Source organism: Mus musculus, chromosome 12, assembly GCF_000001635.26.
Source record: "Mus musculus strain C57BL/6J chromosome 12, GRCm38.p6 C57BL/6J".
Lineage (NCBI taxonomy): Eukaryota > Metazoa > Chordata > Mammalia > Rodentia > Muridae > Mus > Mus musculus.
Window position 1 is genome coordinate 90,302,691 of NC_000078.6, and position 20,560 is coordinate 90,323,250.

The 20,560-nt window shown below is 36.8% G+C and overlaps 1 protein-coding gene across 51 annotated transcripts in view; it reads left to right on the forward strand.

Moving 5' to 3' along the window:
* Nrxn3 (neurexin III) overlaps positions 1-20,560 on the forward strand; it is a 1,612,235-nt gene that overhangs the window by 1,579,990 nt on the left and 11,685 nt on the right. For 5 of the 51 annotated variants that reach the window (XR_001780421.2, XR_001780422.2, XR_001780425.2 and 2 more), the window contains one exon: positions 19,246-19,951. The exons of the other annotated variants lie outside the window; for them this stretch is intronic. The gene's annotated coding sequence lies outside the window, so the exon portion shown is untranslated. The remainder of the gene's footprint in view (positions 1-19,245; positions 19,952-20,560) is intronic. 51 annotated transcript variants of the gene reach the window in all.

Here is a 20,560-nt window from a genome sequence, read left to right on the forward strand (position 1 = left end):
GGGATATTTTATTTTTTTCCTCAAGCACAGGGGCTTCTAGCATTCTTTTATGTCTGAGGGATGGAGCTATTTTGGTCAAGCAAGGCTCTTCCACTCTTAGAGAGAGAGAAGATTAGTTCTGTTTGTCCCTATTACTCACCTGAGACTAAGCACTGATAATTTGGCTGCTGGCAGCATTCCACTGCACAGCCTAATAGTACATTTGGGAAGCATGCCAACGGCAGCCAGATTGTATTAAGCACTTAAATTACTATTTAAGATCAGTTCTGCAGTTTTGTGGTCTTGAAGTCAAAAGCAGATCCACCTTCTAATTTTCAGCTTTCTCTGTTTTCAGTTGTTTATGTCTTCAGTTATTTCCTCCAAATATTTAGTGTACTCTCACTTTCTCTGTCTACCTCTCTCTCTCTCTCTCATACACAAACACACACATAGTGTGTGTGTGTGTATATAAAACATTGTTACACTGTAGGCTTTAACATATATCTTCATGTAATTCCTTGGCTTCTACTTTTTTCATGACCTTCTAATGTTTTCTTTGTCAGTGGCTTTTGCTTCAACAAAAACACTGAAGGAATTGTAGCATGCAATCTAGTAAATTTTAGGTCAAGGCAAAGGGGAGTAGAAATCTATGCAGACAATGACCCTAGTCTTTCCTATTCTTTAGCTTTAGCTTAACCAATATACTAACTACTCAGAAGTGTAATTTTGTTGCCTCTAAGTCACTGGATCTAAGCTGTGAGTGATTCTACCTTCGGGGAGTGTTTGGGATTATCTGTAGGTATTTTGACTTTCACAAGTGGAGAAAAGCTAATAGTCCCCAGTACAAAAAAGACAGGGATAGTGCTAACATCTTGTACATCACAAGACAGCTACTGTGACAGAATCATTTAACACAAAACGTCAATAGTATTGATATCAAGAGACTCGACCTTAAAAAAAATCACTATAACTATAATGATATGTATCCAATTAATTACAAAATTGTTGTAAGACTCAAAACATATATGAAGTATCCCTTTATGTCTAATATTGCCTGGAACAATACAGGGGACTGCCACCCTTCATTCTTGAAAGAAAAAGGATTTTTTTTCTCTTGGATTAAAAATTATATATGAAGTTATCAGATTAAGGGATACTGAATTTGTCCACTCAATCTTGATCCACGGTTCATGGTTCCAAACCAATTCTCTAAGCAAAACTAAATCTAAAACATTAAGCAGTGTTGGAAGAAGCTTACTGCTCAGTGACTAATACAGATAAAGGAAATTGGAATCCATGCAACTAATAGGCTTCTCTATTAGTGTGCCACAAGACACAGCCTCTCTAATGGAAGCCAGCCTGAAACGATAAGTTGTTTGGATCTCATTAATTAACATCCAGCCCTATTCGATTTGCACCTGGAGTTGGACTCATTTTATTGGTAGTGATGAGTATCAAACTTAACAACAGCTAGCCACATTTTATTAGAAGAAAATATGTTTTACATCAAAGGCAACTTCTAATAATAGCCTTTCATATTAACTCAGATAGCTGGAGATAATAAAATAATAAATTAAATTCCAGCAGGCCAAACTACAACATTGGTAATGGTAGTAATAAAGCGTGCTCGTTTTAGACACTTGCATTGTGAAGTCATTGCATATTATATCTCTCTTTACAAGGCACTTGAACAAACACTAGCTTCTTCACGTATTTTTGTAATGCTTTCTTCTAGATTGTATGTGTTGAAATATGTAGTTAAAATCTCCTTAATTTCTTATGAAATTTTTATTTACATGATCATTTTCTTTGAGAAACAACTATGTAGCCTTAATGTATTATTTGTAGGGTTCATTATCTTTTTTTTTTCCTTTTGGTTTATCGAACAGAGTTTCTCTGTGTAGCTCCAGCTGTCCTGGATCTCACTCTGTAGACCAGGCTGCCCTCCAACTCAGAAATCGACCTGCCTCTGCCTCCGGAGTGGTGGGATTAAAGACATGGGCCACCACTGCCTAGCATTATTATCTTAAATAAAAGTTTTTTTTGTTTTTTTTTAAATCATCTTTAAAATAAAGGCAGCTCTTAAAAGTTTATATTCACTCAAGTCCTCTTTAAATGGGTTTGTGTTTGCTCTGGTCCTTCATTAGCTGATCACCCATGGAGATGGCTACTAATCAAATTTTTACACTCATTAACATACACACTTTTTAGAGGGGGGATTTAGATTGGTAGCTCAGCAATATAGCTAAATTGAATAATTATGCAAATATAACAGTATTATTTAATTGGGCACTTTGGAATGAAAAGTGACTCAGGTGTGCAAACTCTGCAATCAGGAGGAAGCATTTTCACATACATATCTGCTAAGCAAAGGCATCTTGTAAGGAATAGAGGGAGGCAGTCCCGGCTGCCCTCCCGAGAAAGTAAAAACAAGACAACATATGTGTTAGGGTTAATGCATATAACCAGGTCGTGATAGAAAAAAAATCACCATGTAAGAACAGTTTCATATGAAAAACTGTCCAAACCTACCAATTATACTCACATTTCATATTATATATTAATACATAAATTAATATGTAATATTATCAATTATATTATATAAAATTAAATATTATGTTATATTAATGCATATAATTATAATAATGGATGTGAGTATTTTAGGCCTTTAAAAACATATAATTATGAAAATATAGTAATATGATCAGATTTAATATACCACCGTAGGAAGCAAACTCCATTGCAAAGGCTGACATCCCAGTCAGACTCATTCTTCTTATATTTTTATTTTTACCAATACCACCTCCTCTGACACAGGGTTCCTAAGCACTGTCCTCCTATCTCCAAGCGATGTATGATTTTAAAGGTGGAATCCCTTCTTTGATCCTTTCCATTTTTGAACCAGACTTTTGTCTGTAGATAATTATTTGCTCCTAGGCTGCACAAGTAAACACAACATATATGAAAATATGTTTACTGAAAATAGTAATTATGTCTCCCCAAAGATAGCTCACTTATGTCCTATTTAGACTCTCATAAAGACTAATATCATATAACACAGAAGGGGCTGGTAAAGTATTTACCTGCTATAGTGTTCTAAATTTCTAGTAAATAGCTTTGAATGGTAAAGTCAAAATCATGGATGTTTGCATTCAATTCCTTTGTCAGGGCTTGCAGCAGTCAGATTAGGACATCCTTCGTCTTCCTTTGACTCCTTCAGTATCATGCCTGATCTTCAGAGGAGCTAGAATAGAAGGAGCTATTTCACATCACAGAAGACAACTTGTAGGGTCCTCTTTAATAATGAAATTGAACCATTTCACAGTTTGCACTTACTTTAATACATACACACCACCTTTATTTGCTGAACTGAAACCAAGTTTTAAAAGAACAGGAGCCAAGGTCCTTCCTTGTGGTCCATGTGTCGTTCTTGCGCCTTGATACTTTCTAGGTTACAGAATGACATTTTAATAAATGCTTCATGCTGTGCCATAATGTGTTTCCTCTTAATTTTTCATGAGAATAGGAATCTAATATTACCCTCTAGAGAGTGGTTTTAACTTGGAAAAATTAGCATTCAGATATTTGTATTTTGCTGACTTATTTAATTTTTTTAGGGCTTTGTTCTGAGAGTTTGGTCTTGCATGACTCATAGCAGGTCTTCTTCCAAGGGAATGGCAGTTTGATATATGGGAATAGGTGAATAATCATTTACCTTGTGACTCAACAGAAAGATTTGAATGAAAGAAACTGGTGGCCTCTCTCTGATTTAGTCATTCAAATTGGACTGTGACCATTGCCTTAGAGTTTCTATTCTGGGGAGCAGGGGCTGTGTACTTATTAATGTAGGACTGTGCACATATGTCTGCAGGTGCACATGTGTGTATTCGTGTGCCCATTTATGCATATGGAGACCAGAGGTTGATCTGAGATGCCTTTCCTCATTGTCTTCTACCTTTGGTTCATGTTTTATTTATTTTTTGAGACAAAAAATCTTACAGTGAACTTGAAGCTCATCGGTTTAGTTATATATATTGGCAGTGAACCTAGAGAGTCACCTGCCTCAGTACCCTTCAGGGCTGGGGATACAGGATACACACAGCATTTTATATGAATGCTAGAAATTTGACCTAAGTTCTTGTGCTTGCATCGCATGTAATTTATTGACTGAGCCATCTCTCTAGTACCATACTCTCCTTCATAAACAAAAACTTTCTATAAGCATAGTTGGTTAGAATTTTAATAGTAAAGCACGTGACTATACAACGTCTTTGGGCTTTATGGTTGATAATCATGACTCTCAAATAAGAAATGGGATTTTGTACCCATGGAAGGAGTTACAGAGACAAAGTTCAGAGCTGAGATGGAAAGATGGAACATCCAAACACTGCCCCACCTGGGGATCCATCCCATAAAAAACCCACCAAACCCATACATTATTGCATATGCCATCAAGATTTTGCTGACAGGACCCTAATATAGCTATCTCTTGAGAGGCTATGCCAGTTCCTGGCAAATACAGAAGTGGATGCTCACAGTCATCTATTTGATGGAACACAGGGCCCCCAATGAAGGAGCTAGAGAAAATACCCAAGGAGCTAAAGGGGTCTGCAACCCTATAGGAGGAACAACAATATGAACTAAACAGTAACACCCCCCCCCCCCCGAGCTTGTTTCTCTAGCTGCATATGTAGCAGAGGATGGCCTAGTTGACCATCAATGGGAGGAGAGGCCCTTGGTCTTGCGAAGATTATAGGCCCCAGTACAGGGGAATGCCAGGGCCAGGAAGTGGGAGTGGGTGGGTTGGGGAGCAGAACAGGGGGAGGTTATAGGGGACTTTTGGAGAGGAAACTAGGAAAGTGGATAGCATTTGAAATGTAAATGAACAGAATATCTAATAAAAATGAAAACAGAATAAGTATTTAAAAAAAAAAGAAAAGAAATGGGATTTTGTTAAAAATAAGGAGCCCTTCTTCAGCTGGAAAACAGTATGCTTTTAGTGCCTGGCTCTTGAGAAAGTCCATCCAGTATTCTGGACAACAGATAAGACTAGCATATGTGACCTCGTGCTTTAAGGTATGCTTTCTAAAATTTATGTGGATTTCTTTTGTTTGGCCACCATTGTAATAGGAGTTCTCCAAGGGAGAAAGAGCCGCTTGCAGCTGCAGAGTACAGATGGATAATTGTCACCATGCTGTCTCTGATTACCTTAGATTGAAGATTCCAGGAAACTCCAAGTGTCTGAACAGTAACATATAACAAAGGACAAAGGGGCAGAGTGTCCCAGAGCAATAAAAATTAGTCACCAACAGTATTTTCTTCTAAAAGCGAAGAGCTGCTAGATGGGAAATTCAGTATTATTTCTGTAAAGTGTATAGAACGTAAAATAATATAAATCGATGACCCACTAACCCCTATGTCTTTCTCTTTGAGCCCATTGTTCCAAATGACTCCTTGCAGAGGCTAGTTTGCACAGTGGGGAGTCAACTTGCAAACACCCATCTTTTGATTTGTTGCCTACCACCTGCTCAGCTCTGCATCCTATGCATTGGAGGGAATAATATTAACTTCACACATTATTCTGGAATGTTCTCACCTCTCTTAAAGAAATGGAATCAGCAACATTTTCTAAGGTGCAGCAAGGCAGAGATGCTGTGACATGTTTGTTAATTACGTTTTGATTCTTAAAACATCACATGAAGCATGAGCCTCCATGAATGTAACATCATGATATTAAGGGTACGGTAACTATAACTTACGTGAAATATTCAACAATTGATAGTGCTAATTTGGGGGAGCGGTTTTGAGTTTTATTCACAAAGACACTTATTTTCTTTAAGCCATTTCATTGAATTATTATGCAACTTCGGTTTTACAGCCTGGAAAAAATGGGCAGAAAAGAATTTAAGTCACTTGCTTGAAGCCATACAGCCAGGCAGTGGAGCCTTCAAGTCCTGCTTCTTAATGTTGTGTCTTCTCTAACAAGGTCAGAAGAGCTTGCTTTCTGGAAGCTTTGCTTGTTAGTAGGATGTATAACCTGTGGGGAAAGGCCCAGCAGCCGCCAATTCTCCTTATCTCCCCAGCTACTCTGAAAACATATTGAACAAATATTCCCATCTTCTGTTTCTCTGTGAGGTTTTTCCTCTGGGCCACAAATCGTCACTGCTACTGCTTTATGGAGTCAATTCTTTTTTTTTCTTTTTTTCTTCTTTTTTTTTCCACTAACAGCTTTGGATGTCATTTTTTTTCTCTAAAGTATCAGAGAGTTGTTCTCTGGAGGCTTCCACCTTAGTAAGTCCTTCCTTTGGATTTTCTCTCCTTCTAAAACAGTCTTCAGGACTGTGCACTAGCCAGTTGTCTAAAATGTAGGCATTTCCCAACAGTGAAGCTTCGCGTGAATATTTCTGTCTCTCTTTGCACCCACCCCTCAATTTCACAGGGTACACTATAAACTGCTTTTATATTTCGATAGATGCTTATTTCTCTATATTTAACCAGAGAGTAAGGTTGATTGTAGTAACTGGCTTCTGTCAATGAATTTCACCTGTTGTGCAAGACAGGGAATTCCTAGAAACTTATATATCATACGTGTTTTATGAAGTATCCTGTTTTGAGAAAGAAAAACACAAATGACATACACAAGTCCTAGATGCTTGATGGAAACAATACTTGCCTTTTTAAGAGTTTTAAATTTAAACTGAGTACAGTTTACCCACTTGGAGTGAAGTTAAAAATATAGACTTTTTTTTTTGGCTAGTCATACTAGGAGAAATTTTGCTCTCGATGATTAGTATGAAACAGGAATGAAGCTATTGAGCAGGTTTCCTACAGGGAAACACCACATGTGAACGTGCATAGCTCATGCTTAAGAGAGAGGGGGGGTTATAAAGTGGGTTTCAGAATTTTACCATGATGACTTTCTTAACTGAACATGGCACAGTTGCTAAAAAGCAAATCCTTAATGTTTCCACAACTTTCATTTCCCTATACTACTCCATATGGTCCTCATATGTATCATTAAGCTTTAAAAATCAAGTTACATATTCACTAAATTTACAAAAACTCAAAGAAGATCCATTTACTTTACCTGAGAGTAAGGCCCTTGGAGACCTAATGAGGGAAGGTGACTATTGTTTGAAAGAAGAGACATTAAAAGTGACCAGACACCTCCAGCACTTTTGTTTCCAGCGATACCTGTGTTGGGCTATCAAGGTGATGCCTTCAGCAGTCAAAATGCTCCCCCTATACATGGATACAGATCTGACTTTGATCCTGAGAATCTATGTAAAAACGGTTGGTGCTGTTACACATGCTTATAATGTGAACACTGGAGAGGTCGAAACGTGTGAATCCATGGGGTTCTCTGCCCAGGCAAGCAAGTCAAATTGTCAGTCTGAGTCACTGAGAGACACGTTTCAGAAAATCAATGTGGATGACACCTGAAAAACAGAAAAAGATGCCATGCATACTCAACACGTTCAAAAGACATTTTTCTTAATGCCCTACAATGAATCGTGGGCCCACATGTTCGAGCCTGCCAACAGACAAAATTGCAACAAATTTCAATGCAAGATTTATTGGCCATATCCATCATTGTAACATGAAGTCTCCCCTCATGCTATAAAACATAATGATTATTCACTCGAGATGAGAAGAGCTGCTTTGGAGGGGAAACATGATGAAACCAGAAACAGGGAGGAAGAAGCTTGTAATTTGAGAGCTGCTTATCTTACGGGGTTTAATAGGAAGGAACCAACTTCCTTTCTATGCAGGTTCCAAAAAAAAGTCTCTCTCGCCCTCCCCCTTCCCCCACTCCCAAAAGTGGCCTATTTCTGAGTTCAGTTTGATTACATAGCACATCCCTCATGGTTTCTTTTTTCCTTCTAGGACCTAGCATAGGATCAGTCCAAAACAACAAAACGATGTCCTTCCATAACCTTGTTTAACAGAGTTAACATGCAATGCAGAATAAAATACAAAGAAATAAACAGAAATGATGCTATCTTCCAACAGTTGGTTTATGGCCCTTTTAAGAACTTTGTTTATAGCCATTGATGGATTAGGATGTAGTATGGGGTTTATACATGAAATATAATCAGATAGGACAGAAATATCCAGAGAGCATTGGTGATTTCATTAAAGTTCATTGAAGAAGTAGCCAACTAACCAAATTGCACATCATCTCACTGGGTAATTATTTGACACCCAAAGCTTTCACAAAAATAATCCCAGAAGACAGAATATAAAATAATAATTATTGTTCAGTTCTAAATTCTATTTAGAAACTATTTGATAACTTTTGTTCTGCCAGAAGGATAATTATTAACCTTGTCATGTTTTTGAAATTATGTTCTATATCTTATCTTCTATTCAAGTCAATCCTTAGTGCAAATTACACCCATAGTACAAACAGGAATGCTTATGATTTATGCCAGTCATTTAAAGTTAGATCACATCTGATATCAGTATAGCTACCACTAAAAGATAGTTGCCTTTTTCACCTGTATTATTAACCAAGGCCTACTATATATCTTTTCCAGATGAAAAGAGAAACTATAACAGAATCTAGAATGCTGACTCCAAACTGGATTTTCCAGAAAAACTGTAACCACTGTTACAGCCTTTTTATGCTTGTCCCAGTTCCTGAAAAGGAAGCTTATTTTCATTATGCTTAGCTTTGGACCTAAGCTAGGCTTGTTCCCAACTAGCCTGCAACTCAATTATCCCACTTATACTAATCTATAGTATAGTGCCACATGGCTGGTTACCTCTTCTCAGTTTCCAACTACCTCCACATTTTGATGGTAAATCTCCCACACCTGACTCTTTTTCCCTGTCTCTGCCGGGTGTCTGAATTTTTATTTTGCCTTGTGCTACAGGACATAGAGTTTTTATTTTAACCAATCACAAGGTGCCTCAAGTAGGCAAGGAAGCAAAGAGACACATCTTCTCATAGTACATATAAACATTATCCCTACAAAAAAACAAACAAAGCCTTAGGAGAAGTTTTTAAACTGCAGCTTCTTAGTCTCTCCCTGCCATCCTGTCCCTGACTATCTTTATCTGGAAGATTGACTTAGCATGGGCCAGGTGATCCTCAGGCTATGGACCAAAGTTAGTCTTCAGTATTCATCTGGATATCAATTCTCATTATGTTGTTATGACCTATATATCTCCATTATGTGTAAAATATGTCTCCAATGACCCTAGGGCCACCAAATCACCCTATGGAAATTTTATTTCTTTGTCTAAGACTAACTTATTTATACTTTTCAATTTTGTGGAGAATGGAATGTTTTAAGACAAAAAATGTAATATTTGTTTAAAAATGGCATTGTAATTGCACTGAAAGCTTACAGGGCATATTCAGTTAGAGCTATCCAGCTTCCCGGTTATGTGATTCTGAATAAATAATTTAGCTTATTGAAGCCCTGATTGACTGATATTTAGGATATAATTTTAATTCTTACATAAATCATTTACATTTATTCTTGCAATATCTAGCAGTTTAAATTGCCAATGATTTTAAAAAACACTTTCCTCTAGAAGTCTTATTACTAATTAATGTTTTTATTAAATGATTACAACTTATTCACAATCATAATTTATGTGTTCTTTCTCATATGTTAAAGGAAATCACTATGCCAACCATTTTCTTGGTCACACATATTTGACCCTAAACACTTGTCGTAAAAAATCTAGACACCTAAGTTTATTGATATTTTTGAATAACTAAGAACTTTTCCACAACTTCCATCTTGATTTTCAGTATCTTAAAAAAAAAAAAAAGAAGTTAAGATATTTCTGTTGCCTACACAAGCCTCTTTGAAGTCTTCTACCATAAGACACCTACTTGAAGCTTAATTTGAATGGAATCAAGCCCATAAAGGAATAATACATCCCTTTATGTCAAGTGCATAGGTCCTGGGCAAGGTTTTCATTTTGTTTTCATAGGACGAACTTCCATTGACTAAGAAAGCACAGTGGTCTAATTAATTTGACAATCTCCGTATTCTTTGCAACAGAGATAGATTTCAGAGGAAATGATAAAATGAGTCTTATTGTACTATGTTGTCCAGCTCAATTATCTCCAGAGGATGACCTAGAGAGTTCATGTTTCTAACTGAGTGGTTGGTGGTGCAGACACTGACTTCTAGTACTCAGGAGGTACAGGCAGGAGGATCTCTTTGTTTTACTCCAGTGTCTGGTCTACAGGAAGAGGTCCCGATGGCTGGGCCTATCCAGAGAAACCCTATCAAACAATGCAAAGCAAAACTAAACTAAACAAAAATTCAAGCTCTTGCAAAGGTAAAGCAACACACTGGCAATATCCAGTTGCAATCACCCAGGAAACACCAATAAAAACATGGGCAAAATTCTGTTCATAAGGCCAGAAGACGTCAGTTCTGTAGAAAGCAGAATCAGAGTAAGCCTTCTTGAATAATTCATTACTCTGTAAACATAATTCTGAACTATCATCGTACCAGTCCAGAGTAAATTTCCCACCGCTGCCCAGTTCTGCTTTTCGAAGCTGCAAGACCTCAGCAGGAAAGGATAACAAAACCTGTGTTCACCCCGGTTGCCCCTTCTCTGGTAATAATCTATTTGGCCCATTATTCCATTGCCTGAAGACAGTCATCAATGTTAAACCGCCCCGTATCTATGTACATGTTATCATATCTTTATATGACAAATCACACACAGGGATATAGAACAAAACAATGCGTGACCTTGCTGCAAAGGAGACCCTGTGCTTTTAATACCCATATCTGTCCCAGTTAATGAAGGTGACAAGAAGTTAGAAGATATTATATATTTCAAAAGGAATTTTAAGCTACCTGTGGATGGGAAAGTCCAGTCACAAAACTCCTTCTGGCATAAAAAAGAGTAAATAAAAGAAAAACAATGCACAAATAGCAATGGCTCAATAATTTGTTTATAAAACATCAACTCCCTGCCTTGTGTGAGCAAAGCACCATGCTAGGAGCTATGAAAGGCTCTGTAATAAAAGTGAATGGTCTTTTTTGGAAGGGGACTTTCTGGCTGCTGGGAGGATGGTTGCCTATCTCAGTGTGATGAGTTGTACTATGTGCCTGTGACTGAACTAAGGAGAATACATAAGTATACAAAGTCTCTGCTCTTATAAAACTGTGTTACCATAGGAATGTAAGGAAAGAGATAAATGGCCAAGAGTTAGCTTGTAAATCCTATAGTGAAGGATGAGTAGTATACCGGGTGCTGGCATTAAAAGTGGGCAGCTGTTTTACTAGCAAAGTTCCCAAAGGCTTAGAGGAAAACACAAAGTACAGGAGAGAGCTCAGTCAAGGAAAGGGTCATTCAGAGAAGGATCAAAGACATGTGGTTTCCTATGACAGAAGCAAAATGTACGTCCAGAACCTGAGACCTGTGGGTCGGGAGAAACCCTGGAAAATGAAGCTAGAGCCAGCTAACATGGTTCACAGATCGTGCCTGGTAGATAAAAGCAAAACCCTTTTGTTTGGAGAAGCTTGTGGGACTCTAAAGGAGCAAAGTGACTTAATCCACATGTTATGATACACTTAATGTATATAGCATGCTTTCACAATATGTATAGAAAATATGTAGAATATATATATATATAATTCATATTTATAATACATAATTGCTTAAACAGTTACTCAAGACAAACACATTCGTCATGGCTAGTTGCTTAGCGTCCCCCTGTGACAAGGGAACTTATAATGTACTCATTTAGTTGAGATACAGAGTATAATACATTATCATTAACTTTTGTCCCCCTGTTGAAGTGAGACTTCTAGACTTGTTGATTCTACATATCTGTTATTTTCTAATTTTTGGTCTATATTGTCTCATTTCTTTACTTGTGTCCACTCCTTTGATAGCGAACACTTCACCTCCTATCTCTGAATATTGTTGATTTCATTCTTAAAAAAACATTTTATATACAAGTGGAGTCATGCAATATTTTGCACACATACATTCTCTCCCTCTCCCTCCTTCCCTCCATCCATTCATCCCTCCCTTCCTCCCTTCTCTCTCTTTCTCTCTCTCTCTCTCTCTCTCTCTCTCTCTCTCTCTCTCTCACACACACACACACACACATACACACACACACACACACACACACACACACACACACACACACGCACGCACGCGCGCTTCTCCACTCTGAATCTGTCTCTGTTTCTTTCTTTGTTTCTTTCTGTTCATTTCTTTCCCTTTCTCTCTTTCTCTCTCTTGCTTATTTCATTCAGTCTAATGCTCTCTATTGACCATTTCTCTTTTGTTGGTTGGACATTTTATGGTTTTGAAGAAGTGCTAATCTGCACCCCTTACCCATTTTTAAATTGATTTATTAATCATGACATTTCTCTAAAACTTTAACATGTTGACTCTTTAGCAATATGGTTTTCATTTTTATCAATCTGTAGCTTGACTTTTCATTTTGTTGTTTGCTTTGCTAAACAAAATTCTCCTTAGTAAATTATATAATTTATTTTTAGAGTCACTCAGACCTTCATATGTAAAATGCACTTTATGGAGCCAAACCAGAAAAGGGAGCTAGAGAGAGGGCTCAATGGCTTATAGTACTTGCTGTTCTTCCAGAGGACCTACATTCAATTCACAGAACTTATATTGCTGCTCACAACTACAGGGGATTTAGTCCCAGAAGATCTGATACCTTCTAGCTTCTGTGAACAACAGGCACATACTTTATGTACAGACATACATGGAGGCAAAACATCCATAACCATAAAACTAAATATTAATTACTTTTTAATTTTAAAAGTGGAAATTTTAGACTATCATGGACACCAAATAATGGATTGGGGTCTCTTACACTACATGGGGTGAAGGAGTGAGACTGAAGAAAAGCAGACGTTTTTGTTCACAAAGGAAGAATTCGTTGGAGGCTTTCCCCTTGGAATATATATCTGGAATTTATGAAAGAAATTTGGGAGGAATACATTCTTGAGGCAAGGTCAGACAGAAACTCAAGTAAAATGACTACCTGGAGTTCTGTACAGTGGAGTCCAATCCAAAGATAAGAAGACTTGGATGGGTGAAAGGCTAAACAGAGTAACTTCTCAGGTCAGCGGGGGCTGACTTCAAGGTGCCTCTTTGATTATCAAAGTTGAAATATTGTGTAGGCAAGCAGATATGGCAAGTTAGAATTGTGACCAGAGTTTTGAACTAAAAAATCCCACCCTATCTGTGATGTTTAAAGCTAAGGGGCTAGCCTGTATCACTAGGAAAATTAAGAAGTCCTAAGTATGTTAGTTTTTTTCTTACCTCTGTGACCAAATCCTTTAGAAAATCAGCCTAAGGGAAATGGTCTTATTTTGGTTGATGGTTTCAGAGCTCTGTCTATAGTCTTCAGCTCTGTTGAGTCTGGGCCTATTGCAAGGGAGACATCATGGAAGCAGGAGAACATCAAAAAACACTATTTGCTCATTGGGAGTAGAACCCCAAAGCTAAGTCTCAGGTCAGCTAAGAGTTGGCTGGATTAGTGTGAGCAGGGCAGGAAAAAGGCAACTGTGCAATCTTATACTATTCAAGCTGGAGAGGAAAACCATCTCCGACAGAAGCTATCCACTACTGACTAGCACAGGGTGGTTCTTAAATACTTATAAAATAGGCATTTATCTCACCTATAATAGTATTATTATAAGCAATATGCATCCATAAACCCTAAATCTACATAGAAGCAAGACAAGGAAGAAGGGAGAGGTGACCAAGTTCACAGCTTAGAGATCACTTCATTCTCTCCTTCTTGACTGAAGAAACTAGTGTCATGAGAAATGGCATTTTCAAACATCTCCTTCTTTCCCAACTTCCCAAAGCAGAGATCTAACTCTTACCAAGCCATTCTATTTTGTAGTTCAGTTCAACAAAATTTATATTAGATGCATCTATGTTAAACAGATTAAAAATAGAACAGAAGCATGAAAGGTCAACCTGTGCATCAAGGAGCTTATAATTACCATGAGTAAAGAAGAGCTCACTTATACCAATAACTGAGTACCACTAAAACAAAATAGGATTTAAAAAACCACACCTACATACACACAGAATGATTGGCCATTTTTAAATGGTTGTTTCTCATTTGTACATCTTAGCTGGTATTAAAACTTTGGAGGAAAAAAAGAAAGTGAAATACTTCTTCAACCTTCCCTCACTCTTTTATGTTCTCATTTTACCTCACTGTTCCAGCATTGGCCAGGATTGTTTCCAAAGGGTTTGAGGAGTTTTCTTTCTTTGTTTTTATCTCTCTGTGTCTTTAATACTGCCAGGTCTCCATCTATGCAGATTGATAGACAGAGGACCAGAGTCCCCTCGTAGGTCTGTAACCTTGCTACATAATAAATATATCCTGATGAAGATGCATTTAAATATGACCTCATCAGAGCTTGTTTCTAACCTATGCAAGTTTAATAAAGTGGTAATAATATTATGTGTGTAAATAACATACACTCACCATTTAAAGTTGAGTGAGTTAAGCACTGAGAAGGCAATATTACTAGAAGAGGTAGAAACAGGGTTGGAAAGACGTTATCATGTCTGTAATAGTCAGGGTTTGGGATTGAGGTTAGACTTTGTTACTGAAGTAAACACTCCAAGGATCACATTCGAAATAACATTGATCTTGATCACCTACCTGGGACTCAGCTTCCTCTGTTGAATATGTTGCCGCTAGCAGTCCTTGAAGATAATAGTAGCAACCATGTGCAAAGCCCTTTAGAATTTAAAAACACTTTCACATTTAAAATCTTATTAGATGCGCAAATCCACTCTGTGAGGTGGACTAATTGAGCAGACAACATAATCTTTGCATCATACGTGAGGAAATAGACTCAACAGCATGAATGGATTTGTTGAATGTCTAATAAGTTATTCTGCAGTACAGCTAAGACTAATATTTAGGGTCTCTGATTCAAAGTCTCTATTCTCTGTATGAGGGTCCAATCTTAAATCAAGGCATGTCAGTGATATAAATGTGATTGCCTTTTTGGAATATAGAGGCTAGGGTGAGGACAAGAAGGTAAGCAATTCAAATTATTCAAATAAACATTTGAATAAGTATTTTCTACTTTGTGTGGAAATAAATGTAAATAATTATAATTTATCTGACATAAATATAAGAAAACAAATTAAGCTTGCTGGAACACTGAGTTAATAGTTAATAGTCAATTCAGGATAGATATGGTCACAAGAAGAATGGAGATTGCAGGATAGACCTAAAGAAACATGATAACACTCAGACACATGTCTAAACATTTGCTGCTATCTGTAGGCTCAGCTATCTTACTAATTTTTAAAATATAATAATGCCTTCTTGAATACCTTATGCATTCTTATCTACTCTTTTAAGTTAGTAAATGAAGGTAAAATGAACATGCGATTATTAACACAGAAATGCAGGCCGGAGTATTGGATTTGATGATGTCTGCATTCTTCTGTCTGAAACAAATAATGTGTGAACCTCTTGTTTAGCATTAAAAACAAGCTATTAAACATTTTTACTTAGAAACAAGTGCCATATATAAAACAAGTTTTGTCACAGTGTGCCTGGGGACAATACCATGACATATAAAGGTAAAGGGAGGCTCACACGGACACAAAGATCTTAGCCAGGCTCACTTTCTTCTGGTTCCACATCTGTGCAAAGCCAACATTTTCATTCTAGGACAACGTGTGTGTAGAATTGAGCTATTGTTTCTCCCATGAGAATCCTCCCCTTTGTGTAGACATAAAAAATCATAATCATTTCTTTATAAATCTACTGCAAATTATTTGAAAATCTGTGATCTCTCGGCTCCTTGATGCTGCTATAAGTTTTCAGATTTGCAATGAGACTCTTGAGACAGCTGCCTGTTTCCCCATCCTCCTAATATTTCGAGAGGGCTAAAGTAAAGTATGTATTGAAATGTACTACCATTCATTTGAGCTTTGTCATTGTCTCTCAACCTTTTCGTGTTTAAGACATGTCTTATTAGAAGGAGGACCTGCGTCCAAGATAGGTAAGGCTTGACCTCAAAGCTATGTGAGTATATACGTAAGGTTTTCCAGGTCCACCTCCATCCAGTAGTTTAGAAATATTTGCCTTCAGTGGGAGAGAACTTTCCACAATGAGTTCTGACCTGTGAAATTCTAGCTTATAGTACTTTCTTTGTAAGCATTATATTTTCCATTTTGATGGGGCTATTAGGACATGCTGAGATAAAAATGGTTACATCAGAATATGCTATTTTTAATAGAATTACTGTATTATTTGTTCTCAAAGGCAAATATAGCTGAAACACATTATTAACATTTAGAAGAGTTTATGTTATAAATATATAACATAAACTTGTTGAAAATTTAAAGTGATTATAGATAGAGAATGAGCAATAAGCACGAAACTATGCCATGACTAAGAACGATTAACAGTATTATTTTATGTATTGTATTAGAGAGCAAAGCAGTTTCACATTTGGCTATAAATGACTGGATAGTAACGTGTATTGTAAAAATTGATATGCTCTCTACATTCAGAGTGTTTTGGCTTTATTTGAAATTACGGCTTCCATGGATTTAAAAAGAAATATATCCTCCCTCTTGTTTTTTTTTTTTTTTAATTTGCAAAGTGCCAACCCTAAATTTTAGTGTGTTGAATTGTCCAACACACTGTGATTTCTGGAGAATAAGTGGTGTCCTACTTTGTAAGGATTTTAAAACAAGCATTTTTGAAATAGGCAAATTACTCCACAGAAACCCTAGGGGACCCAAATTGATGATAGATTCCTGCAAACACCACCCATTATTCTGGAATCTGAATACCCTGATAGGACTGCAGTCTTCAACTTTTGCATGTAGACAAGCTTTGTTTTCTGCTTTCAATAGCGACTTGAGAAACAAAAAGTAGTTGATGTGAATATCACCAAATGAAGTCTTATGAGTTGCCTTAAAACCAGTTAGTTACCTTAGTGATTCTCAGATTTCCTCATTAAAAAAAATTCACTGTTAAAACTACTGATAGTCAAAAGCTCAACCGAATGACAACAAGGGTTTTTCTTTTATTTTAATATTGGAATTGTCTTTCTTCCGTATAGAAACATTCCAGCTGTGCTTTGTGAAGTTCCAAAAGTAATGATTAACATTATTAAACCAGAGACTAAAAATCTTGGTACGGACTGACCCATGGGGACATATTACTACAATTCTGTTTAAAATAAAATAATAAAAGGGGCGTCTCCTAGGGGGCAGAAGTTGGCCTCATTTTCAAAATTTATTCAGTTTGTCAAAGTCACCCAAAGGGGTTCTTTGAAGTGGTTGGAATTGGCTGTCAGACCCAAGTGCTCTCAAGTGTCTTACCTTTGGGGTTCGCCTACCCGGGTTTCCCAGTCCTTGGTTGAAAACTATAGTTCTCACAGGGATATAATGATGATTATAATTTCAGTGATCTCTTCCAGTAGGGGATGAGGCCATTTGTTAAAACCTCTTTCCTTTCATCCTTTTTAAAATATCTATCTCTCAATGCTCACACACACAGCACACGAATACATGTGCACACAGGTTTAAGACATTTATTAGATCTTGTCTACTTTTCTTAATGTAGATTGGATGTGATGTTTTCTCTCCTCTCAAATTAGTCTCTAGAAAATTGACATCACTTCCCTCGAGCACAATGAATGCATCATGGTCAGAATTGTAGATACTGATGCTGATAATCTTCTTTGGACATCAGTTATTCTTCCATTCACTAGGCATAGTTTGATATACAGTTGTAAACCATTGGTACTCTTTCAGTTTGGAGGAAAAAAAAAAATAAGAATACTCATGAAGTAATGGTACCATAGTCCTGATACACCTTATAAACTATATCTTCTAGGCAAGTCCTCTGAAGAAGTTCCAAACAACTGGGGAACTGCTATATTTTATTTCAATTCGTTTCATTACAGGCTTCTTTTCTCATGCACACACACGCGCGCGCGCGCGCACACACACACACACACACACACACACACACACACACACACACACACACACAATGCACCTGAATCCTAAAACATGAAAGGAAGTCCTCTGCAGTGTTTCGCCTCTACTGGAAAAGCTTGAATCAAAACTCAGTTCCTTTTTCCCACCCCAAATTGGTTTTGTCTTGCTGACCTCTCTGCCTAACTCAGCTCGTTGTTCTGTTTCTCTATTTTCCCTAAATGCAACTTACTTTAAGCATGTGTTAACTTGATTGACATCCCACTGTTCAGGGATGATAGACAATACCCGCCTTCTCTTTGAACTGTCTTCTTAGGACGTACATCCAGACTGCACGCCCTTTTTATTTATTTTTTTAAGAGAAACAAAATCAAAATTCAACTTCCAAAGAAATATCGGAATTTGTTTTCAATTTTGGCTGTCACAAAAGGGGGGATCAATGATCCAAATATAAAATAATCAAATAAAAACCAGCAAATACAATGTGAATATAAAGCCATGTCCCCGACTGCTCTGTCTGTGCCTTCGCAGCGTGTGCATCTGGTTGTTCATCTCTTTTACAAAAATCTTTTTGTTATTTTCTCCCTTCTTGTTTGGAAATTAAATGTTTTTGTATTATATATATATATATATCAATGTATTTTTTTAACTGCTAGATCTTTATCTTTAGAGTTGATTTTCCAAAATGATGAGAAAAAGTTATGAATTGTGTTCTACAGTTTTTTTTTCACACTCTTTCTTTAAATGTGGAACAACTTCAGCTGCAGGACCTCACATCCTCACCTTTCAGATGAGCTAGTCTCATTGGCAGTAGTACAAATCATGGGTGGCTTATGCAAGGTGGATGATGTCATTTGGAATATACCATTTCTCTACAGAGGACTCAATAGCATCCTGGTATGTGGACTCTGCTCCACACTACCTTTCATCCCCTCTGTGGATCTCTCCACTCCCAGCTGTAGATGAGGCTGTGGGACTGCCCATGAAGTTGTTCAACTTGAATGCATAACTCTAGTCTCCTTGATTTTGCTTTTAACCTTTTGATCTTGAGTATTAGTAATATTATTTTATGTACTTTGTCTATTTTGAGGAGGAGAAAAAAAGTTTAAGTGCTTTTATGATTTGAAAATCTCATGATGAAACTGTAATGATTTCGTAATAATTGCATGTTGAAGAAGTTGCAGCTTAGGGTGTGTGAGATTGTCAGTGTTAGAGTTCTGTTCTTGATTTCCATAGATGGGCATGTGTAGGCTCATTTGTTTTTGTATATTGCCCATCCCTTCCTTACAGCCAGAAGCTCTAATGCAGCTAGATCACTCCGTGCCGCCCTTACATGGACATGGCGACTCACTTACACACTTACCCCTCTCATCTTCATCTCCTGTGTAGTACACTCATAGACACACCCCTCCCCTTTCCACACCCCTCCTTTCCCATACTCCCCCCTTCTTTAGCGTTGTTAAAATTTATGTGCTGTCATCTATTCCCCTAAATTAAGGAAAATCTAAAATTTGTCAAAAAAAAAGATAATAAAAGTATAAATATATATTGGAAAATTACAATGAAAAAAAAAATCATTCCAAACCCCATAGATGCATAGATTTTTTTAAAGGCAAATTATATTTTTTTTCATTTTCAGTCATAGAAAGAAGAATTATTTTAAATTTTAAAAAACCAATGCCCTCCTAAGTCCCTTCAGAGTAAAAATTGCTAAAGTGCAGATTTTTTTCTTTTCATGTTACGTGGTGTGAGTGTATGTGTTGTTGCCTCCCCGTATCATCCTCTGTTGTAAATTACTATATTTGAAAAATTAGACATTTTGCTCAAAAGTTTTTAAGAAATAATAACAACAACAACAACAACAACAATAACAACAACAACAGAAAAAGCAAGTTTCAAGAATGTGGCAATTCTATTTGTCCAAGAGCATTCTTACACAACTTTCTTTTGTAAATTTTTTCTTCCATGCCAAAAAACATGCGGGCAATTTGTTGATGTAAGTTGACTATAAATTAATATGGTATGCTTTTCTTTTATCATTTCAATTATTTTGCCTATGTTGAAATTCTGCCCCCCTCTCTCTCTCTCTCTCTCTCTCTCCCTCTCTCTCTCCCTCTCTCTCTAGCTTCTATATTGTTATTTCTCTTTGTTTGTGTTCTTATATTGTGAATGCCTTATTGGTATTATTTGCTCTCCTTCTTGGTATCATTTGCTATCCTTCTGCTTAATTTGTTTTGGCTATGATGTTGGTTTTATTTTCTTCTATCTGTATGATTTTGAAAACTATATTAAGTATTTTATTTTATTTGGGCCTTTTTTTTTTGCTTTATTTTCACTGTTCTGATTTACACTGAATTGTATTCAATAATCAATAGGAGTTCTACTTTTAATTAAAGAGCATAGATAGCCAGTTCTTATCAACTGAAAGAAGCCTAGTCTTGGTGTAAGCTCATTAAGCTTATTTTTAGCCACTGACTTTAAAGCCTTTACAGTACTGGTTACTCTAAAGTGGGATATTAAAATTGGTTGTAGCAAATGGAAGGCATGCCCCACCCCCAAATTGACTTGAGTTAGTTCCAAGTATCATCAGTGGTAATTTCATCCT